Below are 21,268 nucleotides of genomic sequence, written 5' to 3' on the forward strand. Positions count from 1 at the left end.
AGCTGACTACCGATTATCTCGCTCGAATCGCCTTCGACGAAGACTGTCGACTGAGCAGTTCGGTCGTCGACTTCAGTTCGCCGGCCTCCCCCTGTTTTAGCGCTGGGAAAAACGGTGCCGGACACGTCCGGTGTAGAGGAAAAACCGTTTGCATTTGAATCGGACGTGCCTGGCTTTGAAGCGGAAGACAATTAACGAGGACAGCGCGATGTCTGCGTGTTCGCGTCGCTCCGACTTGAGCTTCCGTGTGCGCCATCGTCCACAGCACGCGGCGCTAATGGGAGGCAGCCATTTTGCTTTTTTGTTTCTTTCTTTTCTCTACGCGCGGAGCTATAGCTTGTTAGCGAGCGCAGCGACGGACGCCACGGGCCAATTTTAAACCTGACAACGAAAAAGAAAGGTATTGAAAACGTGGACACAGTGAGCAGGATGCGGTGTGTTGCGGAAGCGGCGGGGCTTTCTAAAAATTGCGACGGTCCGGCGGTAGTGTCTATGTAGGACCGATGACAGTATAGAGTCCGCCTGTTTGGTGTCGCTGTCAACTGTCTGAGAATATGGCATTCTCGGGCTTCGTGTTGCTGTCAGCGCGCGCGAGGCAGGCGATAGCGGTGACGAATTCTTGTCGGTGAGAACGGAGTCAAGGAAGAACGCCCGGGCCTGCGCGGAACGCGCAGCATAGCCGCAGCGTAAGTTACAGGAGAGGCCTTCATAGAGCCCTCTGTAATCTCTCTCAGGGCACCCACTGCAAGCACAGTTGCGGGGTACCCACTGCGCAATAAATAGATCACATTTTGCGAAGCTGCGAAGAACCCATGCATTGCCTGATCTGCCTCCCACTGCTTGTATGTATGTGCATCTGCGTAGCTGCACACTTCGTTGCTGTGGCTGATGCATGAGGAGGATGATGAAGACTAATGGTTGGGAAGCTTTGCACCACCCACTCGTTACGCAATCCTCCTTTTACAGCGGAGGTGTTAAGCTTTTCGTTATGCGCCGTTTGGTGACACCCAGAAAACTACCATCATCATGAACCGGCGCGCGCTGTCTTCGTCCTCTTCTTCGTATTCTGCTTCGCTCCCTTAACACGTGCGCCGATTTGTCCGGCGTGAGATGCAATAACTCTGATGGGCGAGAGAACGAGTACAGAGAGAGAGAGAGAAACAGAGGGAAAGAAAGGGAGGAAAGAGAGAAAGAGACAGAAAGAAACAGACACAAAGAAAGATATAGAAAAAAAGAGAGAGCAAGCATCGCCACGTATAGTATAGTATAGCAAGGAGTGGGAAAGGGAATTGAGGGTGAGGAGGAAGGAAAGGAGGAGGGCAACGCCACATGCTCCGCTGCTTCCTCAGCCTTCGCACTACTAGTGCGTAGCTGCCCCAATTTTGTCACGATGCCTCGACGCATGCGCCCTTCCCCTAACGGGAAGTTCGCGAAACAAATGCAATTAAAGTCAGTTTTTCGCAGCGCGAGCAGTCATGAAGTCGCCAAACAACTCTTTATCTCGGAGGCTTTGCTTCTGGCAATAACGGTTGTCCCGGCTCCCACCAAAACCCTATAAAAAATGGCAGAGGAGAGCGCAGGAAAATGAAGAAGGCGGATTCACATGGCGGGGCGCCTGTTCCGATTCTACTCTTCTGCCACGCAATAATATATCTGTTAACGCAATTCCTCGCCATACGTGACGCTCGTATATGGTCCTTTTCCGAAGAAACTTATAACACTGGCGTGGCTCTGTGGTATGGAACGCTTGTTTGTCACGCCGAATGCCTGCGTTCGAATCCGCCTCGAACCGTGGCTTTTTACAGCGTCAGTTGCTATGAGCTCGAAACAGCAGCCGATATTGGTGGCGTTGTCCCCCGCAGCTATGGAACACACTGAAAAAAAAAAGAAAAAAAAACTAGGTTCGAGGTGGAGTCGAACCCAGACTTTCTGCTACGGACACCGCCGCAGAAAGTTTTTTTGTTGTATGTATTTGTAGTATGTTTTTGCTGTTGTATTTGTTTTTTTTTTTGTATGTGTTATACGAGTTTCTTCGCAACAAGTAAATCTGGTTTTGTCGAAGTCGTTAATTGCACGCATCTGACGGGCGCGAATCCCCCAACGTCCACCCGTTCTCCGGGCACGACCGCGCGGCCGCATTCAGCCAGCTAGCCTTCGTTTTCCTTTCTCTGGAAACGTTTCATCGCAGGAAGGTCGTAAAGGAAAAACAGCACGCGTTTTACGAAGACGGACAGAAGGAACACGAGTCGCAGGCGCTGACTGACAACTAGAGTTTTATCGTTCGTACGCAGTGGTAAGCAGACATCAAGCAAAGTCCAGATATCAACAACAACAACGATAAACTCACAGGCTCCCTTATGCACTAACCTAAGACGACTGGAAGGCGAACGCCATCTTCTTTTTCTTATTGTTCCTGTCCCGCCACCTTCCTAAAGCTTTCTGCACCTAACGCGGTTTTCCACTGCCTCCTGGATCGGAGGCACCTCATCTGATTTTGCACGGCCTCCGTGATCGGCGCACCTTTGACCAAGCTTCGATGTCATTTCATGAAGTAATCATGTGACGTTACGTCACTTGACTTCGCTGTTACGTCAAAAATTGCAATTGTGACGTCCTGCCGATTTGTGACGTCTTGATGACGTCATGTGGGGACGTCATCGCGTGATGCTGATTTTTCTGCATCACTCGTGTGCACGCCGCCGACGGGGGACGCCGGTCAGTTTCTTTTTTTTGCGTTTGATGCGGCATTTAAGGCTTTCGCCTTAATAGGAGCTACAAAATGATCAAGGCCTGATAGATGCACATTTCATGCAGTTGATGATGATGAACAACCAACTTGGACCCGCCACGGTGGTCCAGTGGTTATGTTGCTTGACTGCTGACCCGAAGGTCGCGGGGTCGAATCCCTACCGCGGCGGCCGCATTTAGACAGAGGTCGAGTGCTAGAGGCCCCTTTACTCGGATTTGGGCGCACGTTAAAGAACCCCAGGTGATCGAAATATCCGGAGCCCTCCGCTACTGCGTTTCCCATGGTCATATCGTGGTTTTGGGACGTAACGCCCTCAACAGTTCTTATTATTAAAAACAACCAACTGGCTCGAGACGCGTTATTGCAGTTCACCGCAGGAAGGTGCCGATGCGCACGCCGCCGCTCCTGCAACACGACGGTGCGCACGTGCGTAGGAAGAACATGCGCGCACGCGCAGACAGGCAAATCAGAAACTATACACAGCCCCCCCCCCCCCCCCCCCCCGACGGCTACCTGCATGCCTCACGTGCACTACGTGACTTCCTACTGTCGCCTTGATTTCCCCACTCGCATCTCGGTGACAGCGCCAGCGACGACCGCTATTTTGTAATGAAAAAAAAAGTAAAAAAAAAAGGAGCTTGACTCTTCCACGTCCGTTTTCACCTTTGTCTCTGCGCGAGAAATAGCGCGCGACGACGGACGGACGCTCGGTTCATCCGAGCTACATGCGCGCGTCTCCTGAGGTGCCTGGCGCACGCGTTTACGAGCGCTTGCCTCACGCGTGCTTTCCAAGATAAGAGAGCGCAGTTGCCTCGTTGTGTATGTTGGCTGACCCAAAAAACTGCGTCCGCTGCAGCGCTCCGCCGACGGCGTGTCCGACGTCGACGACTTTGGCGACGACGCGGCGGGTGCCATGTTTCCGATTCGTGAACTGCGTCAGGAAAACCAGCCAAACAAACAAAAGTGTGTAGCACGTGCGTTGATGTAGCTGCTTCTCTTCTCTGCGTGTGTCCCTGGCATTATATCCCTCTGAAACTCACGTGCCGCTTGGTCAGTGCGCGGGCCGAGCACTGACCTGCACTGAGCTCGGTCAGTGCACTGGCCGATCTTGTGCATGTGTGTCATGTACTATCAGCAAGAAGACCTGGGGAGCTATGTAGTTTTTTGCTGCTGAGACATCGCTACATCGATCTAGCAAAACTCGCCATATAACGAAGTTTTTCGAAGATATTGTGCAAGATATAGTGTATAATTCACGGTCCCTTACAGGGTCATTGAAGAGCATCAAGTAAGGGGGTGACATAAAAAATAAATAGTTAGCATTGACTAAAACAGAAGGAAGTAAAGGTTACAGTTAGAACACGCACGCGTACACAAACACGCACGCGTACACACACACGCGCGCACACACACACACACACACACACACACACACACACACACACACACACACACACACACACACACACACACACACACACACTGTCAATGTCAATGACAATGACAATGTGTGTCAATCAATGACAATCAATGACAATGTGTGTGTGAGGCTACTCACGAAGATGCGGCCTGTCTTTCTTTTGTTTCGCAGTCGCCGTGTACATATAACTACATCGCTATTGTCTCCATCGCGGTTGCAACGACGCGCACGCAGCGGTTAACAATCGGCAGCGACTACGGCGACCACTACACGACGCGCTGCTGGCACAACGCGTGGAAAACGAGGGCGGACGTTGTTGTATTTCATTTCTTTCTTTTTTTTCTTGCTGGTTGTTTTTGGCGGCACTGAGCCGCATGGCTCGCCAGCTCGTAAGAAACGCGTTGCGCAGCGCCTCTTGTACGTAATTATCATTATTATTACTTTTGCTTTGCCATTTGCTTTGTAAGGCGCTCGAAGGCATACGTGGTCGTTCGCAGGGTTGCACACCTCGGTGGTTTTTTACTTGTTCGTTTGTTTTCCCCGCCGGTGGAGGGTGCGGAACTTTCGCTAAATCCGTGCATCTTTGCTCTGGATGTTGCTCCAGCGTTATTTCTCCTTGCAAGGAGAAATAACGCTGGAGCAACGTCCAGAGGGTTTCTCATCGCTTTAAGCTCTCTACTTCCCCCAATCATGTCCTATAGAATAACAGAAGGCTCTGCTAGTTGGTATATAGGGATTCATGCTCTGCTAGTTGGTAGGGGTTCATGTTATACAAGACTGGGCGTACAGACACGAACACAAGAGAGTAGTCATTTATGTTGTGCTGACTTCTCTTCTGTGTGCGTGTGCGTGTTTGCAGGCCCCTTCTTTTAACATGAACATGGCTTCTTTATGAGAAGTAAACCACACAGATTGTGCAAGTGAACTCGTTATATATATATATATATATATATATATATATATATATATATATATATATATATATATATATATATATATATATATATATCCCCTTGAGCCGTCTGTAGCAGGACCTGTTTACATATTCGTAGCCTCACGATGCGCTGCACCGAACTAAACCACCTAAGTATATCCTGGCGTGCTCGCGAGCTTTCGCGCGATTGACCCATCTCCGTGCAGACACGGGGGCCAATGCTGCGAGCGAGGCCTGTCGATGACGATTGGCCCGCGAGGAAAAAAGAGGAAACGCGCCGACGCCGCGGTGTCCTCTTGTTTTTCAGGTCGCGTGATTATGTATCTCTCGCGTGTCCTAACGAGACAGGAAGAAGACGTTTTCGCGCGCGCTGGCGAAACCAATGGTGACCGAAACATCGCGGTTAACGGGGTCGCGCTTTGGGCCAGAACGATGTCCGTTCCGCGGACGCTTCAGGCTATTTTGGGAAAGCTCGTTCCGACGCGATTATCGCTCAGTTAACGGTTCCCAGTCGATCGTCGCTTTTGGGATCGATCGAATCGGGCTGTGACACGCGAGGCGCGGCAGGACTGCTGTGGGCATGGTGCGCGCACTGTTCTTAAAAAAGGTGTGGATGAGACATTTTTAGCGCAGTACGGCTGATAGTGCTGGAAAAGTGCGAGTGTTGTCACCATAGATCGGAACAAAGATTGGAAAGCGCAGTCAGAGTTAGCTCTATAGAGACATCCCCCAGAAAGGCGTCCGGCCCTCCAATAGACCATGGTGTCTATGGTTGTCGGAAGTTGTAACGAACACTCCTGTGTCGGCATCGGTAGTGCTTTTATTACTTTGGATATCTTTACGCAGAAGCAGTGTCGCATCCAACGAAGTTCTACTTCGGGTGGTGCACGTATGGGTGCGTCGTATGGAGTCGTTAATTACACTGCGCATTTTTGTTTTGTATATTTTTGAAGACAGTCTTTTCCCGAAGCTTTTCCACTCACATTTTAGAACTACGTATAGGATGGCAAGCACTGACAGGCTTCGACTGCCGTATTTACTCGCTCACCAGACGCAACCAATGAAACTGACAGACATTTAAGGCAAAAGGAAAGCCTGGGGAAAATGTCCCCTATGCTTTCCTTGGCTTAATTGTCTCTCGGTTTCATTGGTTGCATCTAATAACGAAACGAGCCCCTCGAACTTCGCGTCGAACAAAGAAACGAGCCCCTTTTACTCGCCTAGCGAGTAGCACTCGTTGTTATTAAGGCTAAATAAGGTGTCCCTGTTGGCTCTTCGGTTTTATAAAGGCACCATCGTCTTAATTGAATCCCGGTATTATGAACGAGGGGCTCATTAAAGCGCAGCTTTCCTTCAACCATTGCCGCTGGTCATGATGTCTCGCAGAGCGGGCAGCTTTATATATATATATATATCTATATATATATATATATATATATATATATATATATATATATATATATTATATATTACGCGGTGTCCGCTTAGCGTTTATTATTATTATTATTACTATTATTCCTTTGAATCGCAGTCTGCAAGATGATTTATAGCTCAATTTTCCTCAAAAGGACTCTGGCTCCTGAACCGAAGCAGCCGACCCTTCCAGGCGCTGGAAGCTACACATCCTTTTAGACGAGTGCACATGGTGCAAAGATTGCAATCTGTATCGAATAAGGATGCTCTCGGCCGCTGTTATGATATATCATTCGCTGCGTGCGTGATAACAAACTTCGTATACGTACTGCAGTCGGGTGTATATCTCGATGACGCGAACGGCTGGGTTCCGCAATTTCCGTCGTGCAAGTGTGGGCGTTTCATTTCCGCTCTATTTTTATATAATGATAAGGACATCAGGCGTCCTGTAACTTCACGGTGTCTGGGCGCAACGCAGGCGACCAAAAACAAACATTTCGCCTTAAACACCGGCCGTCCCAGGTTATTGCGTGCTTAACGGGGCTCGCTTTGTTTTGTTTGTTTGTTTGTTTGTTTGTTTGTTTGTTTTTTCAAGCGCCAGCGCACATGCCTGCAGTGTCATCTCAAGCGTGTCGTGTTCGATGCGTAACAAGTTCGCGATGTCGCGTGGAGATATACAGTGAGTGTACATGCGTGTTTATGTTAACATGGCGAGAGATTGCGCGCGCGGTTGTGGTTGTCGTCATGCGTCCGGAGAAAGTTGTTGGCGTGGCTGAGGCTATTGATGTGTATAAGAGCGCGAGTGCGTGCAACGATTCGCGTGCTAAAACGGAGGTATACACGCGACATGCGCCGGCGAATTGGGGACTTCCGGACGAGAGAAAAAGTGGACCCCGCAGTCGCGAAAGGCAGCCGGCCTGGTTGCGCAGCGAAGGATGCACGCGCAAGGGTGTAATTTTGAGCACGCCATTGGAAGCACACGCATGCAGGCGCCACATAGCTCGACAACTGTGTGCGGAAGACCGTCGCATGCACGCGTGCGCCCGGGAATGTAGTCTAGATGTATATATATATAAAGCCTGCAGGACTTTAGAAACATAATGCTCTTCCGTCATGCGTGGTGGAGTTTGTCGATAAGAAACTGGGCGATTTCTCATAATACGTTTAATGGTCGTCTCCTAGCTGTTCGTCTATTGTGCGTTGCATATCCGTACGTAAAAAAAAAAAAAAAAAAAAACGCATCGCGAGGACCTGTTTAACGATGTGAAACGTGAATTCGTATCTTGCTTGTTTATGTACACACAACGCTTATAATAATAATAATAATAATAATAATAATAATAATAATAATAATAATAATAATAATAATAATAATAATAATTGCTGGGTGTTTATGTCCCAAAACCGCAATATGATCATGAGGGTCGCCGTTTAGTAGAGGGCTTCGGAAATTACGACCACCCGGGGTGCTGTAACGTGCACCAAAATCTAAGCACACGGGCCTCTATAGCATTTCGCCTTCATTGAAACGCGGCCGCTGCAGCCAGGATTCGATCCGGCGACCTTCGGGTCAGCAGCCGAACGCCACAACCACCAAGATCACCGCGGCGGGCGACGACGGACAATGAACGCTACTTTTTCTCTTTTTTTTCTTGAGTTCGTGTTTTCTGGTGCCGCGCCGTATCGGTGGTTCCACACTATTTACGCATAATCACTTTCTAGTTCACTTTGAGGGAGGATCGAAGGCAATGTGCGTTATTATGCACAAGGGGTCGCACGACAATATGCTGTCGTGTGCACAGGGTCGTTGAACCTTACTTCTTCCTTTTCAACTTTCTTTCTTTCTTTCTTTCTTTCTTTCTTTCTTTCTTTCTTTCTTTCTTTCTTTCTTTCTTTCTTTCTTTCTTTCTTTCTTTCTTTCTTTCTTTCTTTCTTTCTTTCTTCGACATTAACACACGTTGTCGCGCGTGCCTCGCTGTTTTATTTCGGGACTCTACGGCGATCAAGCCGAATTGCCTCAGCTGACAACTCTACACTATAGAGAGGCGCACTCTTGATTGTGGTCGGTATAATTCTGTTGTGACGCGCAGCGAGAAAAGATGGGCATACACGAATGACCCCGTGAACTTTGACCTCCGCGCGTACGCAGTAGTACGTAATTTTCTTGCACGCCCTGTATACTCTGCGTCCTCGGTCACGCACGTATACGGTGAGGCGTGTCGGGCGGCGGTCTTGTGAACCTCAAGAAACGAAGTTCACGACAAAGAAGTAAGAAATAAGTAATAAGGGAGTATAGTCTTTACTCGTTGCTCGGCATCGGTTTGTCACGGCGCGCAATTTTCCTGCCCCATGCTTTTTTTTTTTTTCATTTCATTCTTTACGCGGAGGCGCTTGCTCATTGGTCGCCATTTCATGAGGGATATGGGCGACAGCTCTTTAGGCAACGCTTTCGTAAGTCGGATACATATACAGGCCGAGGAGATACCCTATAGAGGGTCAACTTCGATATAACGAAATTGCTCTATAAAGGAGCTGACCTCGATATAACGAAGTCGCATCAGGACCGATCCTTTTTCTTTTTTTTTTTTTCGTTACGACTAATCATTCATTGAAGCTGTGTACCCACGAAATTGTCTCAAATAGAGCGGTAGTTCTGCGTTCGTACGCTGAAAGCGCGAACGGGAGAACCGTATGCCGACAGAAGGACATCAAATTACAGTAGTCGAGGACGTCGATATAAAAAAAGCTTATTGTCCTTATCTTGACTGCCGAGGTAATTGTACAATGAAAACGCAGAGTGAGAAACGAAGTCACCTGAATTCGTAAGGAACGGTGTAAGCGAGCACGAAATCACCTCTGTACCCTAGCTGTGCAGACGCTATGACGTATCATCAACATCATTATCATAATCAGCATGACTGCACCCACTGCAGAGCAAAGGCCTCTCCCATGTTCTATCAATCAACCCTGTATGACGTATAAAGCGGAGTATAAATTATACTAGTCACTGATTCGAGTTTAATTTCGTTCGAGTGATATATCTTGAGCTCTGTAAAAACTTCACATTGCTTCTCTACAACTTCACTGCACTTTTCCTAACGTGTTAGGTCATTTAAAACACATCGAAACAGTGCGCGGAGAACAAAACTTTCGATATAACTTCGTAGTGTCGAATAGTATTTAGTATCAGTGTTCGCTATATGGAGGTATAGTTTCCGCCCTATGGGCAGCATTGTATTACCCATACTCTAAGAAGACTGGGTTAAAGTTCGCCTCTTAATCCGAATTTCGCCTACCTATTATCTGCGCACCCTCGGCCGATGCGTACTTGAAATTCACACGTACAACCGTGTCAGCCGCTTTCCTATGCGTCGTAACTTGTGTTTAGGCAGTTTGAGAATAGGGTACCATACGCATGCGCAATGGCCTTTTGAGTACGCACGTTATATTTCGAAAATGGCGTATATATATATATACCCAAGCTACGCATTGCTCCTAAAAAAACTCTCTGTAGTACATGGGCCGAATTTAAAGACCGTGATTAGAATAGCGCAACGACAGGCTGTATCCAAGGGGCTCGCATGACTGCTTGAAGTTCGTTATCGCGTACCAATATTAACGCTTTCTCTTTCGCGTGCCAGAAGTATAGTGTCATTATCGCTTTCTTTAATTAACCGCGGACAAAATGACTTCGCATGGCGGTCACTCCACGAGGTAGGGGCCGTATAATTACGTCCATTAATTTCGAGAACAAATGTGTCCGTATTCATTAGAGCGTGCGTCGCGCGGTGTAGTTATAACCGTGATAAACGTACGTTTGCCGCTCGGACCTCGCGACTGGTTGCTAGACGCTTACCTCGTTGGAGGTCAACGTTAAAGGACACTTTCCCGCATTCTTCGTTAGCTCCAGTTAGAGCAAACAGAAAGAAAGAAAGAAAGAAAGAAAGAAAGAAAGAAAGAAAGAAAGAAAGAAAGAAAGAAAGAAAGAAAGAAAGAAAGAAAGAAAGAAAGAAAGAAAGAAAGAAAGAAAGAAAGAAAGAAAGAAAGAAAAAAAGCAGTCGTGCATCTCTGTGTTAGCAGGCTAAGCAGTCCTAACTGCACGCAACCGTTTTGTCTGCGAACACCTTTCCCCCTTTTGTCTTTGTTTCTTTCCTTCTTTGTATATTATTTGTAACTTCGTTCGTGTACTTCTATCCGCCTTTTTTGTCTCTTCACGCGTGAGAAACGTAGCGCGTCGTGTGAAAGAATCTAAAAATAAATATGTACATAAATAAAGAAAGTAAGGCTGTATATACCGCAAACGCCGGCGTCACGCGAATGTATCAAGTCTCCGGGTTCAGTGTCTGGGCGTCCGCGCGTTTCTTTTTTGGAAGACGCGCCCGGTCTTTCCCGTGGCTCGGCGCATTAACGTGCAGCACTGCTGAGGCAGCTCGCATGTGCTGCGAGGGTCATTTATCGCTGCCTTCAGTCGATCCTGTCGTTCTTACCGTCATTACCAAGTTGTGTTGCATGGTACTCGATGTTTCTTGTGTGAAGCTTCCCCGTCATGTGTCACTCCCAACATATGCCTCATATAAGCGGCATCCCCCGTCATTCATCTCTCATAACAAGGGGTATATAGTGTTAGCACTTATTCGGTATCTATCTATCTATCTATCTATCTATCTATCTATCTATCTATCTATCTATCTATCTATCTATCTATCTATCTATCTATCTATCTATCTATCTATCTATCTATCTATCTATCTATCTATCTAATGTGCGAAAAGAGAGAGGAGGCAATGATGGGGAGCCCAACCGTACGAGCTTCCGATTTGCTACCGTACGGGAAGGCTAACGAAGTGGTTGCTAGAAAAAGGGAAAAGAATGATCATTGGACTGTTCCTCAAAAGCTGAAGTAAATAATGGCAGTCTCTCCCGTAATCGAGATTACACGTAACCACGATATCTCTACCGGCAAAGTCGATTGGGTTAGGTAATAGCACCCCACCAAACTACGTACACCACACTACACTGCATATTCGTCCATATGGACGCCATTGTTTCCTGTCACTGTGTGAAATAAATCTTGGTCTTTGCCTAGCGTATGCGGCCACGACGCGTCACTAGGCTGGTGCGATCATGATGATGATGATGATGATGAGTTGTGACCGTACCCTTTAGATCGGGTGGATGCATGATCGCGTGCTAGCCGGAGAAGAAAAAGAAAAAAAAAGAAGGAAAGGCAGGAAAGCTAAGACAGAACGGGGCGGAGATTGCAGTCATCGCCTCACTCGCACGCAGCGTGGCGCCATCTCTCGAAGCAGGCGACAACCCGCGCCTCGAAACCGTTGCCTCCGTGATTAGCTCCGGAAGCGCACCGTTTACTCGCCCAACGCTGGCGTTCGAAAGGGCAAGTGTATATATCGTGCCCTATCTGGCTCTTGGTCGTTGCTAATGGAAATGTCAATGTACTAGAAGTTACAGGTTCAGTGAAAGTGTGAAAAAACGCTAAGAATAACTGTAAAGAAATATTTCTTTTTAATTTGTTTGGGTCGTACCAAGCATATGTAAAGCGGTCTTGTACGAAGGGTTGACTGGCGAAGACCGCACCCTTTAAACTTTTGGATGGTTGCCCGGATGTTTCGTTTCGCTCTTGCTACGGTGCCCGGATGGTCTCGTTTGAGCGCCCGGATAACGGCGCTGGCTTTTTGCTGAAGGTCACATGGGACCGTGGGACCATAGACGTGCGCACGGGAGGGGGGGTCAGGGGGACGCCCCCCATGTCACCTAAAAGGGGGGGGGGGGGCGTGAAGTCTGTCCCACGCTTCGACTTAATAGGGGGGGGGGGTTGCGATAAATATTCGCCCCCGTCCCCCTTATAGGGAACCCTGCGCACGTCTATGCGTGAGGCCCAAGGAGGTTAAAATAATTTAAACCTCCTTGGAATTTTCCAAGGAGGTTTAAATTATTTTAATGGAATTTTCGCCCTATGGAATTTTCGTCTTAGAAAATGTTCCGCTGTGATCCAATGGGTTTCGTGTGCTGTCTGTAAAAAGGTGCGCTGGAAATCGACCGCACACCAGCAAACTGAAGATCTGTTGCGCATACTTTACTCGAAGACTTTGTAAGCTCACGCACATCCACCGAAAAGCCGCGTGGTCTCTCTAAGCTGAGCTCCGCTGCACGGAATTAAACGGGACGACGCGGCAGCCGTTTCGCGCTTTCATTCCCTTGAATTACGCGCGGAACGGTGGCGTGGGACTCGCGACGCTCTTGAAAAGCGTGCGAAGGAAAAGCACACGAGAAAAAGAAATATTCTGAATATGTCGACGGGACTCCGCAGGTACTGTGAAGCAGAGCTTGGCGAAACAGAGGGATGTCGTCGCGCATTTTTTTTTTTTCTGGTAGGTTTTTTTATTTTATTTTTACTGGCTTGATTTTTAAAATTTTTTTGTACGCTTTATTCTCAATTCTCCATTCGCTGCTGAGTTCCTCATTCGCTGCTCTTCACGGTGTCGAGACAGGGGCGCTAAATACAAACACTTTGTGTAGTTTCTGACGTTTACATTTCTTTCTTTCTTTCTTTCTTTCTTTCTTTCTTTCTTTCTTTCTTTCTTTCTTTCTTTCTTTCTTTCTTTCTTTCTTTCTTTATTTATTTATTTATTTATTTATTTATTTCTTTCTTTCTTTATGGCTCTAGAATGGCGCAAAGTCGCCTTGGAGTCGAGGTCTGGCGCTTGTCTGACGACCATGCAATGAATGCACTTCAACCGCTGCCTCACGTAGCGTTCCAGCGCAAGCCATGATTTGACGCTTCACCTATATTGCCACATTGCTCACATGGGTAATGCTAAAACAGTGCATCCTTCCGTTATTTCCGTCGAAATAAAGCCGCGCTCGATAGTTGCGAAATGACGCCGGATAGATTATGCCGACTTCCGGTGAAATGCTGCTCCATCATCTGTCGCTCGCCGTCACGTGACCCCGTTAGTCGCGAGCAAGTGTCACCACTTCCGTACGTCGCGTCCTTTGCTATGTTCCTCGTCAGTCGAAGTGAACACGCACTCTGGTGCGAACGGTTCAAGGCGTGTGCGGCACGTGGTATACTAATGTCCCACTCTGCGCTTCGTATTAAGCGGATTCCGGAACCATGCACACTTCGTGTTATCCGATACTCGCACTCCAGTCGGGACCATACGGTAACCGTCGAGTGACGCGATATTCCGAATAGGGCGATTGAGTTGAAGACCGCTGAATCGCGTGTATTATTATATATCTGTTTGTTTTGCTCGTTTCACCGCCCGTAAGGCCTTATACCTTTTTGCCGCTACCTTTCGTATCACCCGTTCCGTTGCGCGCACCTTTCATGCTCGATCGTTCTATAATACGCCCGCGTCCGTGCACCTGTTGCGGCTTGTACCTCCGCGTGTACGCCTTTGATTCCCGTGGGTTTAGAATCTCGATCGCTTCTTTCTTTTTTTTTCCTAATCTCCACCTCCGTCTTTTCGCCTCGAGCCTGCCTCCCCCACCCCCGCGTGAACCTTATTTTCTCGGAGAACGGCAACACGACTATCCGTATTACAGCGCACTCCGATATCTAGAGCGTCATTTCATCCGTTCACACACACACACACACACACACACACACACACACACACACACACACACACACACACACACACACACACACACACACACACACACCGCAAGGTGCACTCTTTCTCATCACCTTCTTCCCTCCAACCCACACACACACCGCAAGGTGCACTCTTTCTCATCACCTTCTTCCCTCCAACCCACACACACTGTATAACCGCTTTCTCCACAGTCCGTTCTCGGCCGCTTTGGTCTGATCCCCCCCCCCCCACCTCCCTCCCCCCTTCCTCTTCGTCCTCTCCTCTCAGCGGGAGCAACGCCTTCGCGCTGCAAACCAGCTTTATAGCTCGGCGAAGGCCACTTTTGTTTTCGCCCGCTAACCCTCTCTCCCTTCCTCCAACCCTTCTTGCCCTCTATTTCTCTCTCTCTCTCTCGGTTTCGAAAAAGGAAGTAGAACAAAAAAGGGCCGTCAGTGCCGTTATTCGACTTCTCTCCTTCCCGGCTTTTCTCTCTCCATTTGTTTGCAGCAGGCGCTGCTTCCTCTTCTTCCTCTGTTGGCAACGTTGATATTTTACTGTCACTTCCTCCTCTTTCATCTAGAGTGCTCCTTGAATCTATAAACTATACGGAACGTCTAGTGTGTACACATCTTTCGTTTTCTTTTTTTTTTTTTCCGCCGTGTTGCCACAGGTGTCCGTCCGTCAAACTCTTTCTCAACCACGCGGAACGTGCGAACGTTCGCTTCTCGCTTGCTCCACCTCTTCCTCCACCTGTTTTCCGAACGTACTCCCCTCCTTCTCCTCACCCCCTCTCCTCTGCCCTACTGCTGCCCTCGCTCGTCACTGCCCGCGGCCGTTTTTGACAGCGGCCGCCGCCCGTCCTAGCAGGAGTTTTGGCGACCGCGGTTTCGCGCGCGGACGTGCGTGTGTGCCTTGTGGTGCTGCTGTGCGCTTGGCAGTGAGCGGCGTCGTCGTCGTACTAGACTCGACGGGTTTCTTGTGCAGTGCGCGTCGCTACGAAGTGCTTAAGAAAGTTCAAAGACCAAGGAGACGGCGGCGGCTGCCGTGGCGGCGGTTTCGACGAGTCGTCCGGGACTTGAAACGACCGGGCCTGCCAGCTTTTTTTCTTAGGGGAGTGACCGCGCCACTGTCCAACGTGAATCAGCGTTTCTTCCTTTGTTGCGCAGCCTGTAATAACGAGCAAACGACCTCGTGAGCTACAGCGGTAGAAAGCTTTTTCAAGGACTGTACGAACTTGACAGGGCGGCGCTGCCTCGGTTCTTGGAGGGTCGCACGTGTTTGTCACCCTTGTCCATTGGTAGCTGTCGTTCACTTCTTCAGCCGATTCGTGTGTCCTCATCACTGGTGATTGCTTCCCTATGCATCACTGGCTCACCTGAGACGGAAAGAGGAGATTGATTTCGACAGTGGTTTGCCCTCAGTTCGTGCGGTGTCTTGTCACCACTCGCCCTTGTCTATTAGTGAACTGTTCTTCACGTCATCACGCCGGCGTCACTCTGGTGATTGCTTACCAACCCACCAATCACTAACTCGACAGAGGTAGAACGAAGAAACCAATGGGGAAGTGAAAGAAGAGACCCAGTGCCAGAAGATCGGCCGACGTTCTAATTCTCGTCACCTGCCGCTTTGTGTTGTTACTTTGCGCTTTGATTTTGCCCTCGGAAGGCGAGTGACTCCTTCCAAGGTTGCAAGGTTGTCGTCGACTCGCCCTTTTTGGGGAGTTATACGTCACCGGCGGCGTCGACCGGACGCACCTCCACGTAAGCAACAGTCGCTATAAGCTGCGCGGCGCTCTAGAGACAAACAGCTGTGGCTTCAGCGCGCTGTTGCTGGGGTTCGCAGCTGTCAGCTGTTGAGTCATGTTTCCGATGTGCATGCATACCCGTGCGCAGTACGTAACGTAAATTGAGTCGCTCGGATCGCGAATTCCTTGTCTCGTATTAAACGTGTGACACTGTATAGCGGCGCAGTCGCGATGTGCATTGTACAGTCGCCAGCAAAAGTTCGGGGACCACGGCATCAGCAAAAACTATAATTTTCCCCTAGCACGACTCCTCAGCGTATGATTACTTTAATGCGTTGCATTTGCAAAACGTGTGCACTTGGAAGGGCGGGGGAGGGGGGGGGGAGGGGGTCCACTTGCTGAAAACCTTGACTATTTGAGAAAAACACCTATTTTCATTATTTATTTTTTGGTGAAAACACCTACTTTACCAAAATTTCAGAGGGGTGGGCCTAGCCCCCCCCCCTTTTCTTGGCTACGGGCCTACGGGCCACCACTGTTAGGCTGCACCACTCGATTTCAACCAAAATGCTCAGGCTGTAGAGAAAAAAAAAATATTATTTATGGAACCGGTTGGTCTCTGAACTTTTGCTCACGGCTGTATATAAACATTTCACTGTTTGCTTTTGCACTGTGTTTCAGGGTGTGTTGTCGCTTGATGCGAAGGACATTGTTCTTTCGGCAGCTTATTTTGCACCGAAAAAAGTCGCCCAGTATGCTCAGCTCGGGAAAAAAAAGAAACTTTGGGGTTTTAAGTGCGGAAATTCAGACACGATTATATGATCCCCGCCGTAGTGGGCGACTGCGGGTCAATCTGCAAGACACATATGGGTGTCCTATATTAATATGCAACTAAATCAATGTCACGGGGGTTTTTGCATTCCGACCGCGTCGAAATGCGACTGTCGTCGGCGGGAATCGAACCCGGGTCCTCGTGCTTTGCAGTGCTACGCCTAATTAATTGTTGGAGTTTTACGTCCCAAAACCACGATAGCAATATGGGAGACGCCGCAGTGGGGGGCTCTGGAAATTTCGACCACCTGGGGTTCTTTAACGTGCACCTAACTCTAAGTACACGGGCCTGAAACATTTTCGCCTCCATCGAAAATGCAGCCGCGGCGGCCGGGATTCGATCGCGCGACCTTCGGGTCAGCACCATAACCACTGTTGGTGACTCAGTTGGAAATTGTAACCTCCTTTTTGGAGTCGTTCGGCACCGGATGACGGGAACATTTACCGTGTCGCCAGCATATGCGTTTGCCAGGAAGAGTGACGTCACTCCATCGCTTATGCGTTTTGGCGCGAAGCAATCCTGCCTAACCGTTATCCAAGGGCATGTCGTTCATTGGGTTTAACTCATGGGGACGCTGGCCAACAGAAGCGAATGCGTTTGAAACAAACCGTATTTTGATTCACTTATAGGTGAGCAAGAAAAAGAAAGTGGAAGGGGTGGCAGAAAGGGGAGAGAAAGTGAGATTTCCTAATGCAATAAATGACTTAATTTAGCTTTCTTGGCTATATCCGCCGAATCTACAACGGCGCGATATACGTTGGAACTTAGAAGTACGTAAGGGATATCAAAGTCGCTCTCTTATTGAGGCTAAAGCCTTAGATGCCTCATAAAACGCGAAAATTGGTCATCGGCGTCAACAGGAGTGGTGCAAAAAATCGTCATCACGTGACGACGCCACAAATAGCCAAATTTTGTGACGTCGCCACGAAGTCACATACTGTGACGTGACATGATGACGCCAGAACATGGCACCTTCGCTTGGTCAAAAGTTGGCCGATCACGGAGGCAGTGCAAAACCAGGTAAAGTGCAGAGAGCTTGCAATGCCTCCGATCCTGGAGGAAACGCAGCAGATGCGGCCATTGCACGGCGTTTGCTGGGCATTTCCCTGGCGGCCGTTGTCGTTAACTGCCTGAGAGCGAGAAAAGGGAAGTAGTTGTTGTGCTATAGTATATTTTAATGTAAAACAATATTCCTAATAACGAAAACAGCGGTTTAAAATATCCTATGAATTTAGCTTCCGATAACAGCTTATTATCTCGAGCCACTGCTACAGAGGCCAGACGCTCCGACGAGTCTGGCGAACGCACTCGCCGGCAAGTGCGCTTTGCAGCGAGTGACACTAGCGACGAAGTTCGCTCGCCGAAAATGACACTAAACTTGCCAGTGTGACAAGGGTATTGCGCGCTGCTTTCCATTTTTATTCAGTAAATTTTTCTTCCCGTGATCCGAATCCCGTGTACGACGGGTAGAGGACAATGCACTAAGCGAAACGCGGAAAGAGTAAAGCAATGAACGAGCCCCGTCTTTTCAACGTGTAGCCTAGGTAAACGTATAACTACTTTTGCACAGATCTTTATTGAAAGGTAAGAGAGGAAAGGAGAGGCTATTCCTTCTGTGCTGACCACACCACCGAATACCAGGTCAGCGTGGCCGTCTTTCTCCATTAGAAAAGGCGGTAGGTGTCCTGCGGCACCGGAAATCGAACCCAGAGCGTCCGTCACTCATTCGTGACGGACGTTCCAACGCTTGATCACCGTTGCGGTGATTATGGCGAGCATGGACTCCTGCATGGCTATGTACTTCATCTTGCGTCTGTGGCTACTTCATCGCCTTAATTGCGCGTGCGCGTATATAGGAACGAGCACGGCTACTTCACCGCTTCGCATGAGATTTCGGCATGGTATGCCTTCGACGGGTTTCGCACAGCGCAAAATGGAACGAGTACGGATGTGAAGGACACAACGCAGGCGCTGACTCCTTCAACTAAACTTTATTAGCGAAAACGCTAGAAATATTATACGCAAGATATGAACAAGGACACAAGGCAGGCGCTGACTTCAACTAAGCTGTATTATCGAGGACGCTAGAAATATGTACACAAGATGTGAACATGGTCATGTTCATATTCTGCGTATATGTTTCTAGCGTTCTCGCTAATAAAGTTTCGTTGAAGTCAGGGCCTGCGTTGTGTCCTCGTCTGTCCTCGTTCCATTTGTGCTGTTAAAACCTGTCGACGCTAAATCACCAACTAGCCCAAGCTACCGTTCTATCATGGTATACATCACCGCTTCGCGTACGTTTTGTGCCTATAGACTCCGGCATGGCTACTTCACCGAGAAGCATGTGTGCATCATGCCTTGAGAGTGAGAGAGAGAGAGACGGCAGCGTATTATGAACGCGGTCCAGTCGTACCGATCACACGGTCGGGTAGGCGCCGCCGCGTTTGACGTCCTCGAAAGCACCGCCGCCGCCGCCGCCGTTGTGTGCCCGGATTGGAATTTTTCACGGCCGCTGCGCTGGAGACGACAGATCGCGCGCCGTTAAAAAAAAAAAAAAGTCGTGCGTGTCGTGACCTCCCTTCGCCACGACCGGCGTCGGTGTGCATGCATGCATTTTACACTTGTGTGCGCGCTTCGGTTATTCCCTGCGGCTATTCCCTGTGCCTGCGGAAGAACCTTCGCTGTATGGCTACTCGGCCACACTTCCATTTCCTCTCTCTCTCTCTTTTCATTGTGTTTTTTTTGTTTCTTTCGGCGTAGTCCCAATGCATTGCAGAGCCGCGCCTGCTTCCATGTCGAGCGAGGTCTGAAATGACGTCACGGATTGAGTATCTCCAATATGGGCCGTTGTGGTTACGGTTCACGAGTGTGCTCCTGTCGTCATTTCGATAAGCGTCGGATATGTGTATTATTATCAGCAATGCTTCAGTAAATCTTGCACGTGCTCTACGCTCGAAGTTATAAATGCACTTGCGCGACTCTGGAGGCGCCTGTAGAAGAGTCTCTTATCCGCGTTTTCTTTTTCTTTCTCGCTCTCTAAAGTCGCTTAATGGTGACGCATAATTGGACTTACGCAAGCTGACTACAACAACAACGACTATAATAATAATAATAATAATAATAATAATAATAATAATAATAATAATAATAATAATAATAATAATAATAATAATAATAATAATAATAATAAAAAGAAGAATTTTGAAAGGGAGCTTTGAGTATACGTAACCAGTGAAAAGGGTTGATACCTCATAGGGTCGACATCACCACACGTGCAGCGTGGAATTAAGGAGGACGACATCACGCGCTGGCAGGAGCTAATACATAACCCTCGCGTTTTTTTGTTGGGTGCACGTTAAAGAGCCCCAGGGGGTCTAAATTTCCAGAGCCCTCCACGACAACGACCCTCATAATCATGTCGTAGTTTTGACACGGTAAACCCCAGATATATATATACATATATGTGTGTGTGTGTGTGTGTGTGTGTGTGTGTGTGTGTGTGTGTGTGTGTGTGTGTGTGTGTGTGTGGCTTTCCGCTCGCACGGTCGTGCTATAGGATATATAGAATCCTTATCTTTCGTCATTTGTATGCGCATGGTAGCTTTAAGTAGGAGGGCGTTGTCTTGCTTCGCGCTGAAGCATGTCACCGAGTTTTTATGATGTATGTAATCTTTCAAGCACAGGGTCGCTGCCTTTCGCTTCCAGTCGCCGCGAAGGCCGAATTGCGATCGCGTCGAGGCGTTGTGGATCCATGGATTCGCCAAAATTTACGGAAGAACAAAAAAAAAGAGACGCGGAACTTCGCGCTCCATTATTAAGACGAATAATTATGATTTGAGATGGTTGATTAAGTTCATTTTTGTTGGGATAAGAATGAGAAGGTCACTTTTATACCGCTAGCGGATAAACCTGGTAGTAATACTTCATGAATACGCAAAAATGAGATACGTGTGGCGGCGCCCCTTTGAGGTTGTCGCACTGCGGCTTGTCCTGAGTTGTTTTCCGTAGGTGTCTCTGTTTTAGTCTGACAGTCCTTTTAATGACCGGGTCGCGAGAGAGTAATGTTAGTGTCGCTGCTGGTTTTCTTATACGCATTGTTGTTTATGCTATACGAACACTATGAGCGCAGCTGTCATGTCGGAATAGTTGCGCTAATATAGAAGTAGAACGTTCGTTTTGCGTAACTTTGTAAACTTGCGGAATGAATAGCAGCCCATCGTTGTATGCACGTGAAGTTTCGGCCGTTTCTCCTAAATAATTGCAATGTCTGGTTTTCCTTGTGCTATACATATCTGCTGCCCGGGTCTTTTTGTTGTTGTTATGTTCGGGGAAAACTAACAAACAAACTGGTCTTTTGAGCATGGCGTAAAAGTAAACACAAAGGTGTGTGATTTCGTCGACATGACAGAGTGACGTGAACAGTTTTGCCTCAAGGACAAGCCCACTTGCATAAGAAACGAACGTCATATGTCAAGTCTTTGTGCTTTCGAAACAACTTGATTTCTTACGTACCACGCGATTTCATAGTGAAACTTGCGTTCCATGACCGCCGTTGATGAGACAATATGCGTCATG

General features: G+C 48.3%; 1 protein-coding gene across 4 annotated transcripts in view; it reads left to right on the forward strand.

Moving 5' to 3' along the window:
• Nucleotides 1-21,268, forward strand: part of LOC119373467 (putative FERM domain-containing protein FRMD8P1) — a 77,469-nt gene that overhangs the window by 22,773 nt on the left and 33,428 nt on the right. Inside the window, exon 1 of one of the 4 annotated variants that reach the window (XM_037643498.2) lies at nt 14,997-15,877. The exons of the other annotated variants lie outside the window; for them this stretch is intronic. The gene's annotated coding sequence lies outside the window, so the exon portion shown is untranslated. Of the gene's footprint in view, nt 1-14,996; nt 15,878-21,268 lie in introns of those variants that run through there. 4 annotated transcript variants of the gene reach the window in all.

Source organism: Rhipicephalus sanguineus, chromosome 11 (genome assembly GCF_013339695.2).
Source record: "Rhipicephalus sanguineus isolate Rsan-2018 chromosome 11, BIME_Rsan_1.4, whole genome shotgun sequence".
Classification (NCBI taxonomy): Eukaryota; Metazoa; Arthropoda; class Arachnida; order Ixodida; family Ixodidae; genus Rhipicephalus; species Rhipicephalus sanguineus.